The 18,075-nt window shown below is 37.9% G+C and overlaps 1 protein-coding gene and 1 pseudogene across 1 annotated transcript in view; both read left to right on the forward strand.

Moving 5' to 3' along the window:
* The window catches only part of LOC135710604 (uncharacterized), a 297,590-nt gene that overhangs the window by 134,022 nt on the left and 145,493 nt on the right, over nt 1-18,075 (forward strand). The gene's annotated exons all lie outside the window — the stretch shown is intronic.
* Nucleotides 6,037-7,097, forward strand: LOC135710571 (uncharacterized; annotated as a pseudogene).

Below are 18,075 nucleotides of genomic sequence, written 5' to 3' on the forward strand. Positions count from 1 at the left end.
ACCCGTAACTATCTCCAGCAAAGGTCGTTCAGGGTGTCGTTGAATAGTTCCCTTTCGGGACAATTTCCGATCCCAGCAGGTGTTCCGCAAGGGAGTCTGCTGGGACCACTGCTTTACAGCATCTACACGTCGGACATCCCTCCTCTAGGAGACGGTTGCGTGTTCTTTCTGTTCGCAGATGACACCGCGATAGCCGTCAAGGGTAGGATGCCTCGTGAAATTACGAACAAGCTCCAACGATGCCTTGACACCTTTACTGATTATGCCACCACGTGGAAAATCAAAATCAACGCCTCGAAAACCCAAGCGATCATGTTCCTTCACAGACAATCACCAAAACTTAAACCGTCTCCCTCCTGTACCGTAATAATGGATGGTACAAGGGTCGAGTGGTCCACTGATGTTACTTATCTCGGGATGTTGTTCGATGAGAAGCTCCTGTTCCGCTCGCACATAGAGAAAACCCTAGTTAAGTGCTCCGCCTTGGTTAGGTGTTTGTATCCGCTCATTTGCCGCAGATCCCGCCTCTCAAGGCAAAACAAACTGGCTGTTTACAAACAGATCATAGCCCCCGCGATCTTCTATGCCGCCCCGGTGTGGGAATCGTGCGCTCAGACCCACAGGAACAAAATCCAGGTTGCACAGAATAGAGTGTTGAGGATGATCCTAGATCGTCCATTCGACACAAGAATAGCAGACCTCCATCAAGAGGCAGAAATTCCCAAAGTAGATTCCAAAATTGATGATATGACAACTAAATTTATTCAAAAATGCAATCTTTCTGAACATGCTTTAATAAGCAATTTGTACATAGTAGGTTAAGTGTATATAGTAGAGTAGGTTAGTTTTAAGCTGTAAATAGTAGTATTAAGTAGTTTCTGTTCAAATTCTAAAAACAAAACAAACCAATCCCACCAAGGTGGTCGACCGTGTACTAAGTCTAGGACTAATTCTGTAAAACAAATTTTGAATTTTGCCCATACCTAAAGATGAAGAAAGCAATTAAATCACTTAGTAAAAATTTATATGGTAATCGTCCAAGTTAAACTAAAATAAAGATCATTTAAACTCAACTCCACTATAAAGCAAGGTGCAAAAACTAGCCAAGGGGAGGGGTCTACACAGTAAAACATTCTGAATTTTAATTAAGACTTAAACATGTAAGTTATGTAGGTTTGTTTTTCGTTCAACGGGGGCAACTTGTAAGCAATGTGGTTTACAAAGATGGGCTTAGTGGCACCGCACACTGGGGACAAAATCGAAACAATGTGTTAAAATTCAATAACTTCGGTGCTCGCTGGAATAAGAGACTAAAAAATAGTCATTCTTATAGAAAAAAGTTTCAGGAATCGATTGGAGTGGGTTTCATCTTGGGCACGATAGGGTAAGTTGGGGTTTTTCACAGTTTTGCCCTAAAATCTCCTATTTTGCTTGATTTGAATGCTGTATCTCACGATACCGATGATATAGACGGATGATTTCTTCCGCAAAGTTGATCAGGGGGTCAAGGATTGTTGGATGATGGACAGAAAAATTCAGAATTCCTCCACTAGGTGGCGCTAGTGATTATTGAATGTGAATATATTTGTGCTGCTGTATCTCAAGATCCTGACTATTTAGACGGATGATTTCTTCGGCAAAGTTGATCAGGAGGTCAAGGACTGTTGGATGATGGACAGAACAATTCGGAATTCCTCTGCTAGTTAGTGCTATCTATGATCTTCTCTGGCTATTACGTCACAACTGTAACTTAGCGCCTGCTCTCAACTTAGTGCTCTAAATGCACTTCCATTGTTGTTAATTGAAAGCTTTCCAAGCCTGTTTGATTTTTACTTGTGCATATTGTGTGGCAAGTACAATAATATACTGTGCCCAGGGAAGTCGAGAAATTTTCCAATCTGAAATCCTAGACCAACCGGGATTTGAACCCAGCCACCTCCAGCATGGTTTGCTTTATAGTCGCAGGCTCTACCGATCGAGCTTATGGAGGCCCCCTGATATATGAATGTAATCAAACTAAAATGCGAGATGGTAGCCTAATTAACAAGTTTTGAGGACAATTTGGTGAACCTAGAACGTCTTAAACATATTGAATTCAAACGTAAATAATGTACATGATATGTTTAAACCTGTTTGGAGATGTTTTAATACAAAGGGCTTTGAATCAGTGAACCTGGATGAGAATTTGATCTGAACTCAAGGATAATTTGGAGAACCGTGAGTATCTTATACACCTCAAAATCAACTATAAACGAACAGCAGAAACTGTATAAACGTGTTTCGGAAAGTTTTGTCGGTGAGATCATCGGGCAGATTTTAGTTGATCCAGTAGATCAAATAATCTGACCCCTTGAACAATTTGAAGAACCTAGAATTTCTAATACACCTTAAATTGATGTTGTTTGGAGATGTTTAGTTGCTAAGGACCTTGTATCAGTTCTCGTTGATCAGGTAAATCATTTGATCTGAGCTCAAGACAATTTGGAGAACCTTGATTATAAATCAAAATAAATAAAAAACGATCCGCAGAAACTTTATGAACATGTCTTTGTAGGTTTTGTCGCTGAGGACATCGTGCAGTTTATGGTTGAGCCAGTAGATCAAATAATCTGAACTTCAAATCAACTTGGAGAACCTAGAACATCTCATACACCATCAATTACAACGAAAATGATGTGCATTATAGCCATGGACCTGGGTGCATAAACTTGCAATAATTATAAAAATTTGCCAAAAAAAATTCATTCTATTAAAAAATGTCAAAATTAAGCGGAAAATATGAACCTCACTGTTTAAAACTTCTTTTGAATTTTCAACATTCTTATATGGTGGACGTCACTTATCCGTAGAAACAGTGAAAACATATTACTCTTTCTCCGAAAATGTATGGTTACGTCACTTTGTCTCTAGGCTTCCAAAACACATTTTTATCACGAAGAAATTGTTTTCTGGTGTATCTTAGGGTATAGATTATGAATATATAGGGAAAAGTGAAAATTTGCAATAACTAATTGGGACAATATGAAGAGACTAATAACAATGCACATCTCTAAAATTGATCAAAAATTTAGAAACTTTACCTATTCTAAACAAAAAATTGTTCTACTAAGTTTTTTTTATATATACGTTAATTAAACTGTCATACCTAGATGCTTCTTAGTGAATCGAGCCAGCTCTCCATATTTGGTTTTACTTAACCCAAGTTTTGATTATATCGCCAAAGATGACTCTTCCAAACACAGAGATGTTCCACGAATAGAGTCAACGGATTCGATGGTCTCTTTTGCCCAAACCTCACCGCAGCTCAACAAGTGCTGTAAGATCTGAGCGGTTGCTGGATTAGCAGCCTTTATGGCAGTAATTTTGGCAGAATACAGCAAGTTATCAAGACCTTGTTCTTTGAAAAGTCCGATACTGCGTCTGTATTTCAAAAATCTTGTCAACTGGCTAAGCTCCTTGGGCTTTCGACCTCGAGGCTTTAGGGTTGACGGTCTTCGCTGACTGTTGGAACTGGTATCCAAATCCGGAGTGGCAAAAGGAGGTGAAATAGGAGATGATTGTGACGAGGGATCTTTGGGTTTCCTTGAATGGACCCACGTATTTTTCGAAGGCCTGCATCCTGCGGGTTGGTCTTCGACCTGATAAAATAATTGATGATGAATTATATTCAAGCATTTTGTCGTAAAATTTAGAGTCGGTAGTTTTTGTTTAGGATTTTTATAAAATATTCATACAAATATCAAAGACAAATCTTCTTTTAATTGCGGTTGATGCAATTGATTATTTAGTAACATGAACAAAAACAGATTTCATCAGTAGTATGTATTGCTTTACATTAACGCATTTCCACGCTTTTACTTATTTTCATTCAAGTTCAATTTCAATTGGTTTGGAATCCGTTGTTTTTTTGAAAATTTAGCACTTCGCTCAACAGGTAAATTTTTTCCGAACTGTTAATTTTTTTTAATGTTCGACGATATTGTATTAAAAATGTTTCTTCGTTAATTTAAGCTGCTTTCTAAAATTAACCACGCCCAGGGATTCTTACCTCGAATATGCTTTAAAGTCACTCTGCATTCTTCTTAAAGAACCAATCCTTACTGTGGGTTTTTGACCATCGCCGATGAAATTGACCAATCCAGTTTTTAACGCCTTGCGCAACAGCCACAGGTGCTTTCGACTGTGCCCTAGACACAAAGTCAAGTAAACGGTTTTTATCTCGAACAGACGCAAAATATTCCTCAACGATATTCTTATTCGACAGCATTTTGCTTAATGAAATTCAGTGGAACACACTTAACACCACATAAGAACTGCACTAGACTGAGCTACTGTCACGCAAGAAACAAGAGTAAACAAATAATTCTTTTGGATTGGGTTTCGATGACGACATTTCACATTTTCGCGTCAAAGTGGTCTTCGTGGTCGAGTGGTTAGCGGCGTCACCCGTCTAACAGCTATAACTTTGCCGAAGAAATCATCCGTCTAAATAGTCAGGATCTTGAGATACAGCAGTGCAAACATATACACTTTGAATTCTCACGCCATTTTGGAAACCAATTAGGTTCAAGAAAAAATCTAACATACGCTACAATATGGGTATTTTCGGAAAGGGGACGACGTGTAGAGGCTGATATCGATACCAGACGCCATTTTGTAATCCAAGATGGCAACAATCGATTCAAGAAAAACTGTAAAAATACTACAATATGGTTATTTCCGGAAAGGGAACGACGTGTAGAGTGAAAGTGTTCAGTATTGTTTTGACCAAGTGTTCAACTGCGAGGAAACAAAACTGTTTTACAAAAAAAAAACGCCTCAAAGATCTTATGTCTCAGAGCATCTGAAACAATGCCAATAATTGTTTCGACTGCTTGGATGTCGTTCTACAGGACATCAAACAAAGCATGCTGGTAAACTGCTGGAAGAAAATTCTTCCGCCGTATTTCGTGAATTCACAATGCAATGAAGACGACAAAAAGGATTTGCAGATCATGTCCAAAATTCAACAAATTCAGGGAAAATTTGGTAGGCCGGGGATAAAAAAAAACAGTGAAATCAACGAAATCATAAGACATGAACCGGCTACAGTAGATGAAATTGTTAGCAAACTGGACCCATCTGCAATAAATATGGGTTATATTTTCTTCCCACCACGGCAGAAAATGGGTTCAAAATAAATCAACTCTCGGAGTTCAAAAACTTCTGCACATTGGACAGTAATGTCGAACAGAGTGCAAAAATGCTAGATTTGCTAAGGGAAGTCGAAACCCTTCTCAAGGAGTGGAAGAACGAGGATGACTAGAATGCATAAAACATGACAGCGCTGGCTGGCTCTTTGTCATCGAAAAAGGATTAAAGTTTTAAGTATAACATATTTTTATTTCATGCAAAGCGGTTCGTTAGGAGAAAAGATAGAATGATTTTAGTGGGTCATCATTTTCTTCCATACTAATTTGACGAAAATCCCGAACAAAATTGAAATCGTTGGCGCGACCTCTTAACGTTGACCAATTTAGCTGATTCTTTGCACAGATATCTGCTTTTGTGTTATGAACTGCGCTGCGTAGTGAGAGAGTTTTGAACTAATATGGCGACTATCCGAAAGGACTTGGTCATTTGAACAACTTTGCTGAAGACAGTAATTTTCTATATGGCCAGGATCACGAAATATTCTATGTTGAACCTATGATCCATATATTATAGCGCCCGTCATAAGTAACATAAAAGTGAAGTGCCTCTAGCGGCTAACTTCCCAATTAAACCTGAATCCAATAACACAGGCTTGTTGGTCTATCCCAGTACCACAACTTTGTCCAATATGGTATAGCCCTATATATGGGAACAAAGGAGATAATCCACTACTGCCCCTATTAGTTTAAATCCCATAAGCTGTGGGTATCCTTATTCGCGGATTTCCCGGCAATAAGGATCCGGCAATAAGGATTCCTGACTGTAAATTTATATGATATGTGACACTCCATATGTGTGCATCATATTGAACAGACATTTACACTATTTTTTAGAGCTGTGTAAATGACTCCAAGTGATGTACTTTTTTTCCTTGGGGAAGTAGCAAGCGCAAAAAAAAACGAAAGACACGTTAAAAATGAAAGCCAGGCCAGAAACCTGGCTGAAATCGAAAAGCTGGCTCAAGGAATTTCCACCAAAGTGTACGAGCACAAAACTCTTAACTCGTGCAAAGTAGTGGTTTTTTGCCAGGACATAAAGTTTGACAGTGACCAAGACTTACTCGAAGACCTATCGAAAACAGGAATAACTGAAGTTCGGCAGATTATGAAAGGACGCGATGAGAACAAACTCCCACTGGAATTTTTGTCCTCACTGTCAAGGGTACGGTTCCATCTAAAGAAGTAAAAATTGGTTACATTCTGTTGGAAACAAGACCGTGGTATCCGAACACTTTGAGGTGCTTCGTGTGCTACAAGTTCGGGCATATCGGAAAAAAACTGTAACAGTGAAAAAAGTGTAACAAATGCGGTGAGGCACTCCATGAAATCTGCGAAAATGTGTTAACTGTGGTGATTCTCATGGAGCATTCTTCAAAGGGTGCCCAGCATTCAAGAAAGAAGTAACTATCACCAAAGTGAAAGTGGACAGAAATATTAACTTTTGGGAAGCTAGAAAAATAGTGGAAAGCGAAAATAAAATCACGTATTCAGATTCCATTAAAAGTGCATTAACCCAACAATTTGATGAGAAGATCATACAATTAAATGAAGAAAAGAAATCCTACGCGGAAGCACTAAGGTTAGATCTGCAGAAACAGTTCGAACAAAAAATGAAGGAGATGAACAGGCAGTTAATGCCTACAGAGAAGAAAAACAAAAAAGAAAAACGGCAGAAAAGGAGCTCGAAATTCTCAAAGAGAATTATTCCAAACTGGAGAACACACTGAAACTCTACGGATACAAACCATCAGGAAAACACACCAGGAGCCAAGGCAATCCCATCGAATCTCCCCCAAGGAAAAAGAAAGGAAAAAGAAAGATGAAAAATGTGAAACGGTTGAGTACGTTAACTCAGAATCGGATGTCAGCTCTCAAGAGGGTGGCGATGATGAGATGCAACCCTAAACCCAATAATCGTCATCAAAACAACTAGAAATGGTTCCAACAGCAAACCGAAAATCAACCGAAATTATTCATTGGAATTGTAATGGCGCCAGAAAACAAGACGTAGAATTACGGATATTGATTAATGAGTACAAGCCATCTCTAATCAGTCTACAAGAAACAAGAACAAACAGGTCAACGAACACTCAATTCCTGGTTACGATACCTTATTCTGCCACCGTCCTTCAGGACAAGGTTGAGTTGCTATTGCGATCAAACATGCAATAAAATACTCAAAAATTCAACTTAACACAAGCCTTGAAGCAATAGCTATAAAAATCAACCTACCTCGAAAAATGACTCTGCAGCATATATCTGTCACCAAATCAGATAGTTAACAAAAAAGACTTTGACAACATAATTTACCATATCCCCAAGCCATTTATTATATCAGGAGACTTCAACGCTCGCCATAGTGTATGGGGATCAAATAGAGATGATTGCAGAGGAAAAATGATCGCCGAAATAATACAGGAACAAGAGCTTATGCTACTGAATGACGGCAGCCCAACTTTCATACATTCGACAAACGCATCGACATGTATTGACCTTACTCTATACTCAGCTGAAATTGCTAACAGAATTAACTGGTCAATCCACGAGGACCAACACGGTAGTGACCACTTTCCAATTCTAATTGGTACCACCATATCTTCCAAAAGATCAAGACCAGCCAGGTGGAAAATGCACGAAGCAAACTGGAACATATTTGAAGCTAAGCTTGAAGAATCAATCAAATCACATCAATCATACACAATAGAAGAACTAATAGACGCAATTAAACCTGCAGCTTCATCAGCAATACCAAAAACATCTACTGAAGTCCCCCAAAAAACCGTTCCATGGTGGAACCAAAACATAGCAGAAGCAATCAAACTAAGACGAAAAACACTTAGGAAAAAACAAAAATGTCACCCCGACGATCCTTCTTACCCAGCTATACTAAACGAATTTCAAAAGGCCAGAAACAATGCAAGGAAAATCATTGAAGAAGAAAAACTGAAATCATGGGAACAATATGCATCCTCAATAAATAAAGACACACCAATAAAAAACATCTGGAATAAAATTTGCGCCATATCAAAAAAAAGTTCTCGAAGGATAGCAAAATCCATACGCTAATATAAACAACCACAATCTATATCGAACCTATGCTGATTCAACACAAAAAGAACGCAACAAAATTCACCACCAAAGAGACCTGTCAGCAAAATGCAATACTTATAAAGCCGACAAATGGCAATCAAGCAACAATCATATTCAAATCATCCACGGTTCAACTACAGTACATCCAGCACTCATACAATGGGAAACGCAAACAGCAAAGATACCACCCAAAACGGTGACCAGGACGTCACCATAATCGAGAATCAAGAAGTCCACACGGGATACCTAGAAGACCACAACTGGAAGCTCTCACTTATCCTTGTCATAGTGTCAATCCAGCTAATCATCGGTATCGTCAACATACTAAGGAAACAATGGAAAAAAGCAGCACTCAAAGCTGCCAAATCTGTAGCAGTCCTCAACGTTTAATTAAGGAAGACCCGACCATGACCAAATCCAAGAAGGCAACCGGAAATAGGTTAAGAAGTGATAAATTCAAATACTAATTTTTAAGCTTTAAAATGTAATTTATCAAAAACGACCCGAATGACCAAATGGTTAAACGGTCGCTAATAAATAACAACAACAACAACAACAACAACAACAACAACAACCTCCGACACTACATGGCTTCTCTAGGCTATTCGATTATAGAAGATATTAAAACCTAAATTAACTTTTTACGTAACCGGTCAGCCGTAAAGGTTGGTTACTCATGGAGCCTGACTGTAAACTTCTCAGGTAAATAATTAGTTCGATGCTTAAACACCAACGATAAATTCAATAATTTATTGCGGTGCGAACGTTAAGTAAACTTGATGTTTTCATTGTGGTTACCGATATCAATCAATGTCTGCCGAATCAGCACTTTGTCCTGTAGAGAACATACGAAATCGAAACTGGTAACCATTTGATATGTTTTATGTTCATTTTGTGCGAATGAATTTGGCGAAAAATACCCACAACTTTCGTGGACTGATTGTTTCTTTGTTCTGTTGAGCTTTATCAGTTATCGATTTGGGGGTGGGGGGAGGTCCTCTGTTTGCTTGTTATTTGCAATGGTGCTTTTGCTGTTGTTCATCGGGCGCCCCATCCAATCTCAATTAGGCTCAGCAAATCGACACAACTGCTAATGATGGTGGTGCTGATACATATCATAAGGGCTGTCAAAATTGGTGTGTAATCTGTGCTGTGTGGAAAAAGGCGCGTAATGATGTAAATAAATGGTAATCATTGGCACCCTCGAAATGTTTGATGGATGACTATTAGTGATGAACATTCGTGGATTGTTAAATATTTGTCAGATTAACAGGAAACAGAGCCTCATAACGTGGGTGGATCACCTTTTCGTGGTACGTTACGGGATGTAAGCTCTGCCACCGATTCCTATTCCTGGTTACTTCAAACAAGGGAACACGGGAACAAATCCAATCTCAGAAATGAGAAAAATGACTCATGATTTCAGGAATATTGTGTGTTTTCATGTTATGAAAATACACCATGAATAAAATTCATGATTTTTTGAGCTATTTTTTCATAACGCAACCTATGCGTTACGATTTTTTTCGGTTGATGAGAAGTCGTAGCTAGATTTATGAAATCATTTATCATACGAGTCGAAACCATGAACTATATTCATGGATTCGAAAAATTTATTCATGATAATGGTAGGAGTTGCTTATGATATCAGGCGTTTTATAACTAGATTCCCGAAATCATGAACCATCAGTTACGAAACCATGAATTATATTCATGGATTTGAAAACTTGAATCATGATTATGGTACGAACCATTCATGAATCCCAAAATAAAATATTTACAATTTACTGGGTTTAAATCGGTAATGATGGTCATATCCATTAAAACCGCGTTTGGGTTTCATTTCACTTTCTTTGATGTATATTATAATAGAGATTATAAATGAAAATGGAGAAAAAATAAGAAAAATCATCGTCAATCTTCGATAGACTGTAATAAGTCGCGGGTACTTTTAGGCAGGTCAAGGATTGACGCATGAATTTTAAACAGATAAGTTTGAATAAAAAGCCACAGTGGCTTACAGTCTGGGGCGTACTGTAGATTCAGAGCATAGGTGATGTGCATAGGGGAGAATGGTACAGAACGCACCGGTTAAGCAAAATCTACTATTCAAATAGCTAAAAGGAAATTTTTTAACACGATATATGTTTATATGGAAGGTGAAATAATTGAACAACATGTGAACATTGAGATTTATTCTAGATTATTCGTATTTGTAGAGTTTTCGAAGAATATCAACGTTTAGTTCAAACCATGGTATGGGGCAAAATGCTTTTTCTCGTCGACAGAACGCACCACAAAAAAGGGGCAGAATGCACCATAATAAACGGACATAACGCACCATAAGAGAGGATAAGACGCTCCAAAACATATGGCTAATATGCACCATGGTTTTAAGAATGGCGATAAACAACATTTTGCAAATGTGGGTATTAAAAAAAAAAGTTCAACGTGTTTATTTGTTGCCATATACTTCCTATTTCCGTACGTTTTGTATTTTTCACTTCGTAAAATCATTTTTTAATTTTTATTTGATGATGTTTTCTTTGAATTTGAAACCTTATGTAGCATGCCGGAATGTCCAATGATTTTACGAATTCTATACAAAACAACAATGAATGCCAGATGCGCAGCCAGAATTGTGGTCAGGGGGTTGAGGTTGCGGAGAAAATATTGATAATAATAACAACATCAAAAAATGTTCCTTACAAATTTGGTGGCTCTGAAGGGTGGGGGTTGGAACTCTAAAACCTTAAAAACTAATGCACGAATGCAGGTAAATTTCTATAGTGCCTACAGTGCCCCCACCATCATGGGTTACTCACAATTATTGGTCATTGGATTTGCAAATAGAGTGACTAATAATTGTTACTAGCTGATCCATAATTGTGAGGGCAGTGTACCACAGCTTGTACTTTCCAAAACCAGTGAATCTGTGAACTGTTATTGATTAAATTTATAAGTTTTGGTTTTTAATCAAGAGTAAGAGGTCGTGTACACGAAACGAAAATCAATTATTTGATCCATGTGTTTCACTTATACATTTTTGCCAAAGCATCAGCCTTATACATTCCATAAGACAAACCACATAGGTCCTATTAGAATGCATTAAAGGTATGTGTGACCGCTTATACATTTCATTTGACACATGATCTTTATTAACTTTTTGCAAGGCGTCTGCTTATTAGTTGACTTATACAATTTATGAATAATCAGCAATGGAAATTTGCCAAAAGGTATAAGGAGATTTCTATCCGTGTACGTTTTATCTAGGTTTACCAATCACAACAGGCACCGGACGAAAAAAAAGCAACCTATGAAATTTTTGAATGACACATCCAGATATAAAATTTTCATTAGCGGTTTGAAGCTTCTTGAAGATGGTTTGTTCAATATGGATTCCTGACTGCCGATGAAGACCAAACGGTGAAATGGATCTGCCATACAAGTAAGTTCAGTGAAAGACAGGTAAATACAGGTATTTGATGAAAGTTATTTAAAAATAGTCAGAATTTTTGGTTACATTTGAAGACTCCCTTTGCTTGATTTAGGCTGGATTCAGATTTGTAAATCCGGATCTGGAGCAATTTTACATCTGTGTGAAAGATCAAGAAGAATTCATTGGGATCTTCAAACCAACATAAAATTGATCCACATCTGGTGCGAACATAACAGATCTGAATCCAGCCTTATTCACTGGTCCTTATGCCTGAACTAATGAAATAGAAAACACATCTACAAAACTAAAGTACAAGAATCCACAGTATGATACAAATGAAGCTGACATTCTACGCTCCACAAAGGCTAAGCTGTAGTAAAATAAACGTTCCTGAAATGATATCCTCCGAATTTCTCAACATTTTGCCTCCAAATGAACTATTTTGATAACCTATAGAAAATCACAACTGGCTGTAAAACTGCAATTCGCCATTCGATTGTCTCGGTAACTTCTGTGCACCTTTTCGACCGTGAGTAAAATTTAAAGCTAAATTTTCAAGGCGATCCAAGGCTAGAGTGCCGTTTTAAAAGCATTCCCGCACTTAGGGAAGAAAATAGCCCAATAAAGCGAGAAGCTATTTAAAAAAATCTCATTACATTTTAAAAGGGCCTACAAGAAAACTTAAACAAACCTTTGTAGGACTCCTACTCTTTTGCCGAAAGCTTCCCTCGCAAACTAGCAACATCAATATCATCTTTGTGCGGGTGGTCTTCAGCTATGGAGCGGGTGGCCTACGAAGGTTTGTTTAAGTTTTCTTATAAGCCTTTCCAAATGTCGCGCGAGAAATGGTCAGCATTCATTTGCACTCAATTTTCTTCATGATCATACACCCGATTCTTTTTTTTTTTGCACGATCACCTTTTCCTAAATTTCTCTTGAATGGGTAAACTTGGAAAAAATGTAAACATGTCATAATTTGCTATTGCTCGATTTTTTAAACTTATTGAACAGCATTTGGATTTAATTCAAGAGCAGGAAAGCAAAAAATGCATTCGTGCAAAAAAAGAATCGGGTTTACTGCTCGTTTTCACAATCGTTAGAAAAATTCATAAAACACAATTAGATTCTCATGATTATTTTATTACTCCTATGTTCTTGAGCGAAATCTTCGAAAATTGAGAATTCCATTAACTGTGAAACAAACAAAAAATTTCATTGCAATGAAAATAAAACAAAAGAAATATGTCAATACATAGAGTGAATATATGTGTAGAGAAACGTTTCTTTCTAATTCATATTCGTTTCTTTTCCAAACTACTGCAGAAAAGTCAAACACATGAGCTGCAAACAATCGCATCTAAACCAGTGCATGGTTCATGAAACCAAACATCGCAACGGAGACACTTTCTCCATCCATTTCCATTCACAGATGCACTGAACAAATCTCCACAAAAGAAGCACAAGACATCATTGACGATTTCAGTTGCAGGTTGCTTGCGACCTTTTTTCTTGATTTTCTTGATGGTTTGTGTCGCATTAGTCGTTTTCAATTGCTCCCGATAAACTGTTGATGTCAGCTCTTCTGCAACAGCCTTCCGCTTGGTGGCTCTTTTACGTGTATTCTTTGCTTTTTTAGAAACAGGTTCCGGTATCCCAGACGAAGAAATTATCAGATGGTCGTTTATGGAACCAGACGGAATAGTGTTCTCTTGCAGGGCAAGCTCCACCGAATGATCGGTCCCTGGGTCATTTGAAATTGTGGATTGATCTATCATGGTGATCTCAATCACGTGACCGTCTGCACCAACTTGAAAATACGTATTTGGATCCAGCTCAAGAACTTCGTCGTGAGCAACATTTTCAAAATCATTAACATCGCCTAGGTCCGGTATAATGGGTAATGTAAGTTCGTCACTGGTGGAATTCATAATCAAAGGCTGCAAATCGTTAACCTCTATAAGAATATACGACGCGTCCGGATCATGGTCCGGCTGATTTCCTTGGTCGATCTGGCAAACTTCGACGGGCTGAAAAAGAGAGCTAACGGTTGATTGCGAACTTAAAATAAATTTTGTATTATGTAATGTTACATTCACATCCGTTTCAGATTCCTGGGGCACTTCATCAACGTGCTGCTCTGCGTCGGTGGAAGGTGGAGAGAAATTGATCAACTCAATCGAGGCCTGCTTCTCTATAGCTTTGAAGAGTTCCTTGGAAGCAGCAAAATCAGCGTCCGAAAATATATTCTCGTTGAATGGGCAGATTCCAGTGGCTAGGAATCCACTCATTGCATTTTTGATTGTCGCTGCCCCGAGAAACGCCTCGTTCACGAGAGAAGCTACGTTTTGAATGCTTACTGCCTTTCCAAGGTTCTGCTTCATAAAGCTATCCATTGCCTGGGAGTAATATTTCTTTAACGGTCCCATAACGGCGACGTCCAACGGCTGAAGCTTGTGTGAAGTGTGCGGTGGAATTGAAATCACTTTGACATTATTCTCGTTTGCCCGTTCCAAGAAACTTATGTTTTTGGTATGGCTTGCATGACCATCCAATATCAATAATACCGGGCGTTCAGCAGATGGCTTAACGTGCTGCAAAAAGTGTTCAAACCACAACGAACACGTGTGAGAATTACTCCATCCACTTGGATGGCACAGAAAAAGAGAGTTTTCCGGGGCTCCGAGTTTCAGGACGTCATTCATTCTGGCTCTAGGAAACACAAAAGCCGGAGGTAAGAAGCTACCTGATGCAGACATAGCCATAATTACCGTTGTGTTTGTACCTCTCTCTCCAGACGAAATTCCAGCAACCTGACGTTGTCCTTTTCTAGCAAATACCTTCCAGGACTTGTTGTGTACCTAAAATTAAAAATTGATGATAGGAGCTATTGCACAAGAACTGTTTGATTCAGTAGCCGTACGGTGCTGAAACCCGTTTCGTCGACGTTCCAAATCTGTTCCGGAGAATAGCTGTTTTCGGTAAATACTTTTCGAAGTAGTTGGTAAAAGGAGCTTACAGCCTCCTTATTGAAGCCCTTAATCCTAGCCAGCGATGTGTTTTCCGCCTTGCGAAGTTTGAGTTCGGGGTGTCTTCCAAGAAACGATCGCAGCCAATCTGGTCCAGCTAACCCTTGCTCTCGTTTAAAAGGATGATTGAGCTGCAGTTTTTCTGCTGTCTGATATGCCAGGCTTCTTATGTCCCTGTGCGTAAGTCCAAATCCGGAAATCGACATCTGAATGATGTGTCTCACTAATTCGCCTTCTTGTTTAAGAGTGAAGACTGTCTTGAAGCGACCCATTCTGCTGAGCTCAAGCCTGCCAGCTTCCGCTTGTTTATCCAGGTAGCGGAGCAATGTCCGCTTCGGGATGAAGTATAATTTCGCTGCAGCAGTAATTGAGACCCCAATTTTAACCGCATTTACAGCCGCTCTCAGGTTACTCTTAGTCCAAGATTGACGTGTAGTCTTCCGCACGTATTTTCTACCCATTTTGGTTGATAAATAGTTGTTCCAAAACCACTTTCCAAACACTGCCGGAAAACAAGACTAAGTAAATGTCAACAAGAACACACAGTGGGTTACACTCAATTTATTTTTTGAAATTTAAATAAATGCGAACATATTTTCGAATAGTTGATTTACTTATGCAGGTATATATTATATGTTGTTGAAAATTTGCTGGTTCTAACAAACCCATTTTTGTTTTTAATTTTATCTCACAATATTAACTATTTGGAAACTTCAACACAGCTTAAGTCCACCGTGCTTTCAAGCAAAGGTGTGTGTTTCACTTTGACGTTCGTGAGCCTTGAACGAAGTATGAACATAGCGTTACCGGGCTTGAATTTTACCGTAAAAGCAATTAAATATTATTATTATGCCTTGAATCATTATTCGTAAGCTCAAGTTTAACTGCATCTGCAGAAGAAATCACAAAAAAACAGCTCATACATTGATATAAAGATGTAAAGCCGAATGAGATCTTGCTATGAGCTTAGACTTTTTTAGATCTTCATCTCGATTCTGAGCATATGAAAATGGTGCGTTCTATCCTGTTTGAAATTTTTGTATATTTTGGACAAAATGTCTAAAAAATGGTTGTATTTTCTTTATTTTTTGATGAATTCTTGAAGTTTGAAGACATACGTTTATGATGGAATTTCTTTCTTTCAAACTATGCCAGAGAGGTTTGAAAGAATGCTTATCGAAAAGCAGTAGAGATTTGGATGTGAGTATTGGTCGTGTAATAATTTATTATTTTAATCACATTGTAAAGAAGTTAATGCTTTAATGTATCATAGAACGTTACTTTGTTCAGTGTTCTTCTTGATTTGATATAAAGTCTTGAGTTTTGTTTACTTATTTGTAAGATATTCCAAGATTTATAGACTGGGTCATTTTACCCCACCAGTGCGTTTTGTACAATTCTCCCCTACGCAAATAGCATGCAGTATGCTTTCCGCTATGTACTCCGCTCCCCCGAAAATCACAAATATTCCAGGATTCATCCTTGTTGCGCCTACCGCAACAATTTGTGGTTGTAGACTCACGTTGCCAAATTTTGTTCGAATTAAGTCCAATCTCTGCTCTATTTTATGCTCGATGTCACCTGCCGTCTACATACAAATAAAAAGAAAATATATAAGGATAACGAGATATAGCAGAGCAAATCTTCACTGCTGAAAAATAAATGTAAATTCAGTGGCGTCTCGTAATCTCCCTTTTTACCTGTTCAAAAACTTTGAAGTCGTAATTTAGAGTCATAACTATATTCAAATCGGTCTCAAAATGCATAGCATCTTCAAGTTTCACTTATTTGTATCGATTTAAAGCAATAACTTTTTATTTGATTACGTTTTGAGAGTTGTTGAACAGGTAGACTGAAGTTAGGGCGACGCCACTGTGTAAAGGATTATGTAAAAAATAAAGAATTGGACCACGTAAATGTTCACGTCATTCCTTGTGGCTTCTCTCATTTGGATTATTTTTAACAATTCACCTTCAATTCCATGTAAATATTTAAGCTTTTTTTTTCCGACCCAATAACTTCCATAATTCGCAGGAATCCAATCATTTTAAGAAGAATTAGATTATTTTAAGAAGTCAATATTTTTACTGAGTTTTTGAATTGCTGGAATCAAATTAAGGAATCATTTTTTTCCCTTGATTGTTTTCCGTCGATCTTGTTTTCCGTGCTGAGCACCAATGCTACCGACGCCAGAGAGGCAGCTCCCACACCTGGACCCTACCTATCGACTCATCAACTCATGAACCGGGGACCAACGGCTTTACCAACGGAAGGCGTAATCAGAGATGTTATGCCTCAGAACATCCCGGTGGCCCCGACTGGGATTGAACCCAGGCCTGCTGGGGTGAGAGGTTATCACGCTTACCAGTACACCTACTTACCAGCTATTAAGAAATCAATTGAATAGATTAAATCATTAAATGAGGTTAACCGAACTAAGTCTGTACAAGGAAGGAATACGTATGCAATTTTTTTAAATTTTCCACAGATTTTATTTTTTTTACTGAACAGTTCTGCAATACAAAGACCCAGTAAAACCTTACTAACTGGATTAGTGTGTAACAACCGAGGACATGTAGGATAATATATATCGTGCAACCATATCAAATAAGATTGGAATAATAACCTGAATAGGTTTTAAATCAGTATTACATATTTACCTAAACAAATCCCCGAATTTGGTAAAATTATTCCGAAATATCTACAGTTGAGCGTTCAGTAAACCAATACTGAATTCGGCTATTTATTTTACAAATTTTTGGTTAAATTTATCTGCCAAACTGTATGTCAGTGACTTTAACGGAAACTTTATCGAAAATCTGTGAAACTAATTACTAAACTTTCTGTAGTTTTCACCGAACGCTCAGCTGTATATATTTCAGTAAAACTTTACTGATCGGGGTTTAGTGTGTATAGTTATGTTCATGTGGAGTAGACTTTCTCGATCAGTGGAAGTAATATAACGAATATTTGCAGTTTTATTTTTTACAAAGACATCAATTTTAGTGTTTTTTTTTCATAACTTTAATCATTGCTATTGATGCATAACTTTTATTGCTTTTTTAAATAATTAGTTATGAAGGCGGATCGCTTTCCTGCCATCTGATAGATGATGTAGATGGGACGGAGAATGTGTGATCTCTTGAATTCTGCATATTCCGACGTCATAATTTTGTGCGTCAATGACATATGCATCTAAGTGCTCATCAAACTCTTAGTTTTTATAAATATTGCAGACGAATGTTATCTCATAGTTAATTTTGATAATATGAACAGTCTTGTCTCTTGATAATCAATACAGTTCCAGATTTGATTTTCGTTTTTCCTA

The sequence above is a fragment of the Ochlerotatus camptorhynchus genome, unplaced genomic scaffold (assembly GCF_037179485.1).
Source record: "Ochlerotatus camptorhynchus isolate MF236.1 unplaced genomic scaffold, CSIRO-AGI_Acam_v1.1 ptg000392l, whole genome shotgun sequence".
Taxonomy (NCBI): domain Eukaryota; kingdom Metazoa; phylum Arthropoda; class Insecta; order Diptera; family Culicidae; genus Ochlerotatus; species Ochlerotatus camptorhynchus.